Source organism: Astyanax mexicanus, chromosome 22 (genome assembly GCF_023375975.1).
Source record: "Astyanax mexicanus isolate ESR-SI-001 chromosome 22, AstMex3_surface, whole genome shotgun sequence".
NCBI classification, from domain to species: Eukaryota; Metazoa; Chordata; class Actinopteri; order Characiformes; family Acestrorhamphidae; genus Astyanax; species Astyanax mexicanus.
Genome location: NC_064429.1, coordinates 30,660,573 through 30,670,849, shown reverse-complemented (window position 1 = coordinate 30,670,849; position 10,277 = coordinate 30,660,573).

Below are 10,277 nucleotides of genomic sequence, written 5' to 3'. Positions count from 1 at the left end.
TTATTTTGTTTTGTTTTTAGTTTTAAAGGGGGCATATTATGCAAAACTCACTTTTTTATTCTATTATATTTCCACTCGGGACTCATATGCCCATATAAACACTCCAAGCACGAAAATTAGCTAAAAGACAAAATTAGCTGCTTCTATGAGCCACTTGGATGCTCCCTTATTGTGACGTCACAATAATAAAAAAAAGCTACATAGAACCACCCCTAGCATCAACCTTCACCAGAGCCCTGCATACTAGATCAGTTAAAAAAATGCTATTTTGCTCATTTTGGTTGAGATGCACAGACAGTACACAGCAGGATAAACCAGCAGACTTCTTCTGAGGGAGGGATCTGTACCTACTGTCTGTGGCAAGCTGGCAGATGAGGGAGATATAAACTTAACTTTCAAATAATACGTTTGGTTTTGCTTTTCGATTTTTTGTAAAGAAATTTGTGATCATGTTTTGTATAGACCAAAGACCTAATTTTCGTAAATAGAGGTATAAAATATCTCTCCTTTAAGTGTAATCATACCACAGGAATTTAAAGTTGGAAAGCAGTAGAAGAACCTCACCAACCCTAAGTTCAGAATCTAAGGCAGCAGCATATTAGTAGTATGATTTATGAGCACTTTTGTCTATTTGTGTTATAGTAAATCAGTTCTAATCACAGTACAGGAATGTTTTAATGTGTTTAAATGTGCAAAATATTCTAGAATATGTAATTAAATTGTATCAGTGCTAACCTGAGACATAAAAAATGGGACATATTTGCTTGGATTTGCTGGCATAAAATACCAGATAAGGGTTGGTAAACTTCAAATATTTTAACTTATCTGTCTTGCTTACTGTTTCGACTCTATTATTACTCCCTCCTATACACACCCAAACCTAACAATGATAAAACTCCAGCTTTATCATTGTTGAAGTGTTGCTCCAGGCAATAACGGAAGCGGAAATTAGCTTTGAAAAGAATTTATTTCGGTTAATCGTTTACAGAAGGCAGATCATACTCTGTAAACAGCTTCGGATCATACTTTCCTTCCTGTAGATGAATCAGAAAACAGGTCATTTATCATAAAATGTACATAAAAGTCAAGAGGCTTTTATTGTCATTCCATCTCAGTACTGCTGTTTTACACTGTCAATTTAATATTGAAGAATATATTAGAGCTATACAGAAACAAATAATCAAAAGTGTTAAGCAAAAAAATATATATGTTTTATACTATTTAAGGACAGATCTGCACACTTGTTATTTTAATCTCAGTGTCTTCATGAGGGAGAATCACCTGGAATAGTTTTTCTCAGCATCTTGAAGGAAGCAGTTCCTGGAGGTGCTGAACAATAGTTGCTGCTTTTCCTTCACCCTGTAAAGCTCCAGCTCATCCCAATTAAATCACCTCAAATCATAGACTGTGTATAGCTGGACAGAGCATCGTCTCTTAAAAGTGAAGCCACCACAGGTCGGGCGCCCCCTGCTGCAGAAAGCTGTGTAACTCCACCCATCCCCATAGGTTTCAATGGCAAAACAGACAACTTTCAATCACGTTTTTTTCTAATATACTGTAATTCTACATCCATTATTTAAATGCAGCAGCTAGTGTGACCTCTGATTATACTGTAAAATGTTTATATCCACACAGAATTCGTTTTTTAAAACGTTATTGAGCTCTATTCAAAAAAAGGTGTGGTTATGGTAAAAGGGCTGGTTATGGGCGGGACCAATAACAGACAGTCAGCTCCACTCCACCCCGCTCTGCAGTCTGTGACCGCGAGGCAGCCCTCAGGGGTGGGTTTATTTAAATGAGTAGGCTGTCTCTCCACAGTCTTTCTCCCTCCTCTGGTCTCTACTGCACAGACTCTGGTCTCTGAATCGCCAAAATGGCAGAAGATTTTGGCTTCATTTTCATTGAATGAATGGGAACGGCGACACGGCGTCCATCTTTATATACAGTCTATGCCTCAAATCACCATTTCAGTTCATCAGCTTTAGATCACTTATTTTTACTGTTTACAATTTAATTCCATATTAGATTGTGTCCTTTAATTGCTTTCATGTATTTAATATTAATCTACAATATAAAAAGTCTTACAAACATTGAGACTTTTGATTAGTACTGTTTGTGTTTTTTTTTTTTTTTTCTCAATGTCCTTTTCTATTTTTCTTTATCTTTACTTAGTTCATTTCTTGATCATTTTTCTCCAAACGAAACTCTCAACTTGAAATGTGGCCACCATTTGAACCCAAGACCCCCAAGTGGCCAAAACACACAACTGAATGTTTATTTAACTGTACTATCTGTGTGTGTGTAAATGCTCTGGCACGTAGAAAGAAGTTTCTGGCACAGTTTTGACGAGAGGACATGTTCCATCATATCTCTTCCGAGCTCGTCGTCATTTCCTGCAATTTTATAACCCTTCATATGCAAATACTAACGCACGTACAAGTTATGTACAGAATATGCAGTTATCAACATTAACACAACCTTTTTGCTGTGTCTTTTCATTTCCTCCTCTGACCATATAGAGGACCAATTTGTAGTTCTTTAATTACACAGACTGTAGTCCTGTATCTATTTCTCTGCATACTTTATAGTATTTTCATTTTACCCCTTTTACCCTGTTCTTTAATACTCAGGAGTATGAGGTGTTAGTAGTATGTGTTGTGCTGATGGTACGAGTGGATTAGACAGTGCAGCAGTGCTGCTGGAGTTTTTAAACATCTGGGTTTCACTGCTGGGCTGTGTTGAAGAAAAGTGCCAGTGGACATGAGCCGTAAAGGATAAACGACCAATGCAAACTGTGCTGGAACAGATTCAGAGCTTTACTTTATCTACAAGGTGTTTCAATTGTAGGTAGGAGTTTTGTAATAGATTGGAAAACAGTTAGTGGTTAAACACAGTTTTAAAAGGTGTCCTTCTGCTAAAATCCACTTTTTCTTGTTCTTTGTGAAATACTATAGGTCTCTCTCAGTTGTTTATGATGCTGCACATAAAACTGTTCCTCAAACTCTATTGTCTGCAGTAACTAATAAAAGGAAATTTACAGAAAAACAAGTAAATCAGGAAAAGCCAACATTAAAAATGTCTAAATCAACTCGTGAATTAGTATTCATGGCCCCGCCCACCTCGGCTCGCGACCTCCCACAGGCAGAGCTGAAGCCAGGCAGCGAGAGCGTCTCGTCAGATAGGAGCTAACCAACAGCCCCAGGAACAGCATGGCAGTTCGTTCCTGTGTTATTTGTGCGAATAACACATCAGTGTTCTATACTAACACAGTAATTCAGAGCTAAGGAACAAATGGTTTTACTTTGTCCATGGAGGAAACACCATCAGCGAAGTACAATTGAGATAGGTAGGTGTATGTTTTAAACAGTTCTGTTTACACTAGTTAAAAATCTCTGGTGGATTTGGCATTGATTTTACAAAGATTGTAAGACTTAGCAGGACATTAAACATGTCGTAAAGTAACATATGACATTGCAAAGACTGTTATACGTGTAAAATGTTTTTAAAATGTTTCTAACTGTTTAGCGTCTTGATGGTGTCGCAATGCTGTTAGCCAATCAGAGGTGATATGTTTGCATGCATTCATATTCAAGACCAAGAGCCGAAATCCTATCGTTTCTCCCTGCCCACTCCTCCACCGGATTAAGCAATGTTATACCGGGTCACCAGAGCACATGACATTCATTCATACTAGAGACCACAACTAGACATTTTAAAATTAATGAAAAAATGATGGAATGAGAGCTTTAAAAACTTTAGCAGCACTGCTGCTGCTATGTCTGATCCACTCTTACCAGTATAACACAATGATAGCTGCTCTGTGAAGGTCCTGCGGAGGTCCTGATCATTGACGAACAGCGTGAAAGGAGGCGAATAGCTTTTGCTTTGTGAAATGGTTAATCAGTATTCATTGTGGTCTAAACCAAACGAAGGTGCCAAGAACACATTTCCCAACACCATACCACCAACACCTCCACCAGATTGGACTGTTGACACAAGGAAGGTTGGGCCTATGGAGTCATGCTGTTGATGCCAGCTTTCTGACTCACTAGGCTGGACACTTTCCAGTCTTCAACTGTCTAGTTTGTATGCATGTGCAGTGAACCACTGCAGCCTCAGCTTTTGGTTCTTGGCTGAATCTCGAGGTTTGGATGTGTTGTGTTTTGCATTCTGCTCTTTTTTTATCATTTTATTTCAAATTTTTCCCAATTTCTCCCAAATTTACATGGCCAGTTACCCAACCCACTCATTAGGACTCCGCAAATTACTAGTAAAGCCCCAACACACCAGGAGGGTGAAGACTAGCACATGCTTCCTCTGATACATGTGAAGTCAGCCACCGCTTCTTTTCGAGCTGCTGCTGATGCAGCATTGCCGAGCAGCCAGCGCACTCGGAGGAAAGCGCAGCGGCAAGGTTACGATACATCAGCTCACAGATGCCCTGTGCTGTGGACATCACCCTCTGAGCACCGGCAGCTTGATGGCAAAGCTGCATGAGCAGGGGTTCGAACCTGCGACCTCCTGCTCATACTGGCAGCGCTTTAGACCGTCGAGACAGTGTTGGGAGAGCGCGCATTGTCCTTCACGGAGCGTATGGACCAACAATATACACAAATATAGTCAATACTTTCCTGGAATGTTTTCTTGATTAGAGCCAGTTCCATCCATCAGTTTAAACATTACCGTAAGCCTCTGGCCTGTATTATGATCCTACTCTGCACCCAGTGATTCCAAATAATCATATGATCACATAGATATCATTTTTATTGAGTGCTTTATCCTATCTTATAGCTAACTGTTAGTGGACAGCAGTGCATGGCAATATTAATGTGTTTATTTTTTTTATAAGTTCATTCCCGCTATTTGATGAGTTTATTTCAGGGGAACTGATTACAGTAAACACTCACACAGCCTGCAGACCGGCCAAAAGTTGAAAAGACCTGCTTCAGCTGAGCCAGAACTAAAGTGCAACTGGAGTAGAGAGCTGGCTAGCCAGTGTAGCATGGCCATTAATAAACACAAACTATAATGTTACATAAAGCCATGTAACACTAAACTTAAGTTATTATTAAACCCTATCTTCATTTCTGGTATCTTTCCCACATACCTTAGGATAATGTTTTGATTAACGTCCCTCGTGTCCTAAATCAGTTGCCTGTCGATAGATTAATGCATAAGTTAGGGTGACAGTATTTTGGAATACTTGGAAGTCTGCTGTGGTTAAGACGTTTGGGCTGAGGGGCTGTGTCTGAAATATAAGCATATAAAGGGGTTTGACAATAAAACTGACACCTGTCATTTTAGTGTGGGATTTAGTGTGCCAATCTTCATTAATTGCACATTATTGCACCAGTAAGAGCAGAGTGTGAAGATTCAATTAGCAGGGTAAGTTTTGCTCTAAATATTGCAATGCACACAACATTATGGGAGACATACCAGAGTTCAAAAGAGGACAAATTGTTGGTGCACATCTTGCTGGCGCATCTGTGACCAAGACAGCAAGTCTTTGTGATGCATCAAGAGCCACGGTATCCAGGGTAACGTCAGCATACCACCAAGAAGAACCAACCACATTCAACAGGATTAACTGTGGACGCTGTAAGAGGAAGCTGTCTGAAAGGGATGTTCGGGTGCTAACCAGGATTGTATCCAAAAAACATAAAACCACGGCTGCACAAATCACGGCAGAATTCAATGTGCACCTCAACTCTCCTGTTTCCACCAGAACTGTCCGTCGCCACAATAAATTGAGATCAAACGTAGAGAAAAACTAATAAAGGAACTTAATTTTTGTCTTCCCGCTGTCTTCAGAAGAACCAATTGGTGTCACTTCCTGTTGTAGAACGTTTCAGATGTTGCAGAAAAAAACTGTCTAAATATTGTGCAACATACAATTGTAAGAATCTCCAGAAATCAGTGTGCATAAGACAAAAAGGCCTGTGTTGTGCCGAATTTAGCACCCCCGCCAGGAAAAGCACCCCCTCTCAGGAGCATATTTCTAAGTAAATTTAAAGCAGATTATCTTAGCTTTCATCAAGAAAACGGTGCTTACACACTTCCGAGATGCCGAATTCAGCACCCCTGCCAGGAAAAGCACTCCCTTACGGGAGAGGCTGCAGGTGACATGACTATATTTTTTATTATTTCTTAAGAGTCAGCGTAGCTTAGAACAGCATCTTGGGTATTTTATTTTTATTTTTTTAAGTTAAAGCCAAGAACACGTACAAGCACACTCCAGAGAGAGGGTGCTTTTCCTGGCGGGGGTGCTGAATTTGAAACAACACCGGCAATCAGTACTGAATGCTGGTGATCTTCAGGCCCTCAGGCTGTACTGATTCTGTACTGGGAATCACTGCATTGAACTCACTCAGGAACACTTCCAGAAATCAATCACTGTACTGTCTGTGATCTCTTACAATAAAATTATTATATAATAATAGGTGCCATGTGGGTCTTTATCATACAACAGATAAAAAAAACGGTATAAACAAACACACAATCAAACACATAATTAGGTCAGAGTACAAAAGGGTGTGCAGGATGGTGTTATCTCGGATTAAGGGTCATAAAATGCTTTACAGTCTGTCACTTTATGATGAGCCTTTGTTGTTTGGTGTGGTTGGTACTTTTTATCTGTTTTCAGGTGTGGTTTTATTATTATTTATATTGCGACAGGTGAGCTTAAATGAGCATCACATGTTTGAAACAAAGTTGAGAAGGTGCCGATAGGGGTGAGCTATATTGTATTGCATGTAATAATATTGTGAATAATATACATTTTTTGCTGTTTTTAGTGTTATCTGCACAGTATCATTAATCCTGGATATATGGAGGTATTTGGAGTGCATTATTAATATTATTGTTATCATGATATTCTGGATCATTGACTTCTGTAACAAATCTGATAAAAATTCTTGTATTTTTTTAATATCTTAGTTAGAGGTGTGCCATATCATATTGTATGCGATAATAAAATAAAATTTTCATTTTGTTGCAGTAGTGCAGGGGTGTCCAAACTACATTTTAGAAATAGAAATAGAATGAAAGTTGGCCCGCTGTTAAGCACGTTTTTATAATGTGAGATTCAAAGTTTGAACGCTAGGTGTCAGAAACGGGCAAAAGAGTCTAAAAGTGGAGAGAGTGCGCATTTCTAGCGCAGAAAAACGGGCCAAAGAGTCTAAATTCGGAGAGGGTTTTTTATATTGTGGCGACCGCCAAAAAGCTGTAAGTAAACCACTGAGTTCTTGTGTGTGCAGCAGAGTGCAGGGAGGAGGGGCTGCGTGTGTGTGTTTCTACGATGCAAATGAAACATCAATTTGAAAAATCTTAGTTTACACAACACTGTCAAAGATAAAGATAGTTAGTAAAGTAAAATGGTGTGTAAATGAAAGTAATCAGTAAAATGTATTATTTAAAGTGGGTATATTTCATTATTTGTTTTATTACAGAGTCTGTGTCCTGTGACTTCAAATATATTTCTCCTTCTGGCCCCAACAAAAAAAGTTTGGACACCCCTGCAGTAGTGTATTCTTAAAATGTATATATTTTTTAATTCAGTGTATTGTTATCGCGAAAATACCATGAAATATTGTGATATTATTTTAGGGCCATACTGCCCACCCCTTAGTGCCGACCTTTTGCATTGCAATATTTTTTTGGAAGAAACACTTCCTGCACTTTTACTGGAAAGGGTCTCAGATGGCTCAGATTCCTGTGTGCCCACCCCTTTGGGGAGAGGAGGTGTGTGCAGGAGTATAAATGGGAGGTGCTGCTGATCCACAGTTTACAGAGCGTGCATTGCAGTCCTCTGCTTCTGCTGCTGCTGCTGGACAAGAAAAGATAAGAGTGTATTTGTCTGAGGAGCTGCACTGCTGTTCCTGCACCAGTAGCCTGAGGTTCCTGAGGGAGCACATCTCCTCTACTGGACTCTCTTCTCTGGAAAAACATCTAAGAAGTAATTCATCGAGGTAAGTAATTATCCTAATCTGCTGGTTGAGATGTTGAACTCTGTTCTGAGGGACTATATAAGGAAAGTATTGCATTATCTCATGACTCAGTAAATACTAGAGACAGTAGGACAGAACAAACTGTTAATAAGTGCTGCTGAGTAATAGTACTACTGAGTAATGCTGCTGATTACAGTATAATGATGTTACTTTAACAAACTGTCTTAGCTCTTAGCTGCTAGTAGATATGTAGTTTTTTGAAACCTGTGTTTCTTATGTTTCTTAGTTTTCTTTATATATATATATATATATAGAGAGAGAGAGAGAGAGAGAGAGAAAAAGAAAGAAATCTGGAAAAAATGTAAGACCACTTCAGTTTATAAATCAGTTTGTCTGATTTTGCTATTTATACGTATAATGTTTGAGTTAAATGAACTTAGTTGTTTTATTAGTTGTTCTATAAACTACAGACAACATTTCTCCTAAATTCCAAATAAAAATATCGTCATTTAGAGCATTTATTTGCAGAAAATGAGAAATGTCTGAAATAACAAAATAGATGCAGAGCTTTCAGACCTCAAATCATGTAAAGAAAATATGTTCATATTCATAAAGTTGTAAGTGTTCAGAAATCAATATTTGGTGGAATAACCCTGGTTTGTTAATCACCGTTTTCATGCATCTTAGTATGTTCTCCTCCACTAGTCTTACACACTGCTTTTGGATAACTTTATGCCTTTACTCCTGGTGCAAAAATTCAGAAAAAAAAAGAAGTTCAGCTTGGCTTGATGGTTTATGATCATCCATCTTCCTCTTGATTATATTCCAGCTGAGGTTTTCATTTTTTTTCAGAGCTATATATATATATATATATATATATATATATATATATATATATATATATATATATATATATGAGGGTTTATGTAGGGCAGAGAATAGGAGAAGAAGATTAAGTTATATTCATAAGTCCACTTAACCATTATGTGTTTGTTTTTTTTAGCCCACTGAAAGCATGGCTCCTAATCGTCTAAAACCACTATTTGAGGGTCAGCTGGAAGCCAAATCCGGGGAGTGCGCCAAGATAGAATCCAGGACCATGAAAGCGGAAACAGTTCACAAAATAGTTGCCAAGCCTTTACGGGGAAAACGCTCAAAAGGTATGAAAAAAAAAATATATATATATATTTGTAAAGTCAAAGAAATTAGAATATATGGACAAAATATTGGGACCCTGCTTATTTATTTCATTGTTTCTTCCTAAATCAAGAGTGGTAAATAGAGTTTATCCTTCGTTTGTTGGGAGTAAAATTGGTCTTAGTCTCTACTGTACAGAAAGGGCTGTCGACTAGATTGTGCAACATTGCTGCAAGGATTTGTTTGCATGAAGTCAAATCAAGAGTCAGATTATTACCACGTCACTTCACCTTTCCCCCAATTTCCCAACTCCTCCAATCCTATTCAGACGTATCACATTAATCACATGAATTCATTCCAAGGAGCACCCCCCCCCCCCCCCCTCCCTGCTCCACTGCTCAGAACCAGGGGGCTAAATACTGCTGCAGCCCATGCCTGGCATTAGGCATTAGTGGGTTCATGTTTATGAACCTATCTGCTCCAGAGAGTTCTGTTCTGTGTCAGTAATGGATGGAAATTAGCTACTGTAACTGAATACATTCATTATCCTGAATGCAGGATGTCATTTTATAGAGTGTATGAAGAAAGCACAGTAATGCAAGAATAGGTTATTAATTAGTGATCACTTCGATTAGAAAGAAATTATCGGACTAATCCCAACAGAATTCTGTGATAAATCGAGATAAATCACACTTTTTCTTCTCCTTATAACTAAGCATTTACTAATGCTTATTTAAATGTAAATAAAATAATCAGCGTTAGATTGGCAACATTATATTTAACGTGTTAATATTTTTGTATTAGAGTGTCAATCATTAAAAATATAATTGTATTTATCAGTACAATAACTGTGATCTAATCTTGATTAAAATAATTAAAATAATCTCTAGATGTATATCGCATATCGCCATTCAGAGAAAAATACTGAGATATTAGTTTTGATCAATATCTCCCAGCTCTACACGTAGGTAATTGTCTGCATTTGTGTGGTTATTTTCCTCAGTCAGTTTATGGTCGTTGGGGAAGGAGGATAGAAATATGTACATGGCGTTCTGCTTCGAAGTGAACAACCTGAAATATTTTGCTGCAGCGAACACAAAGACGTCCAAACTCCAGGTGAGTTACAGCTCTGCTACTGGCACACCACACATGCTCACATTTACCACGCCCATGTACTCTAAAGAACGCTGCACT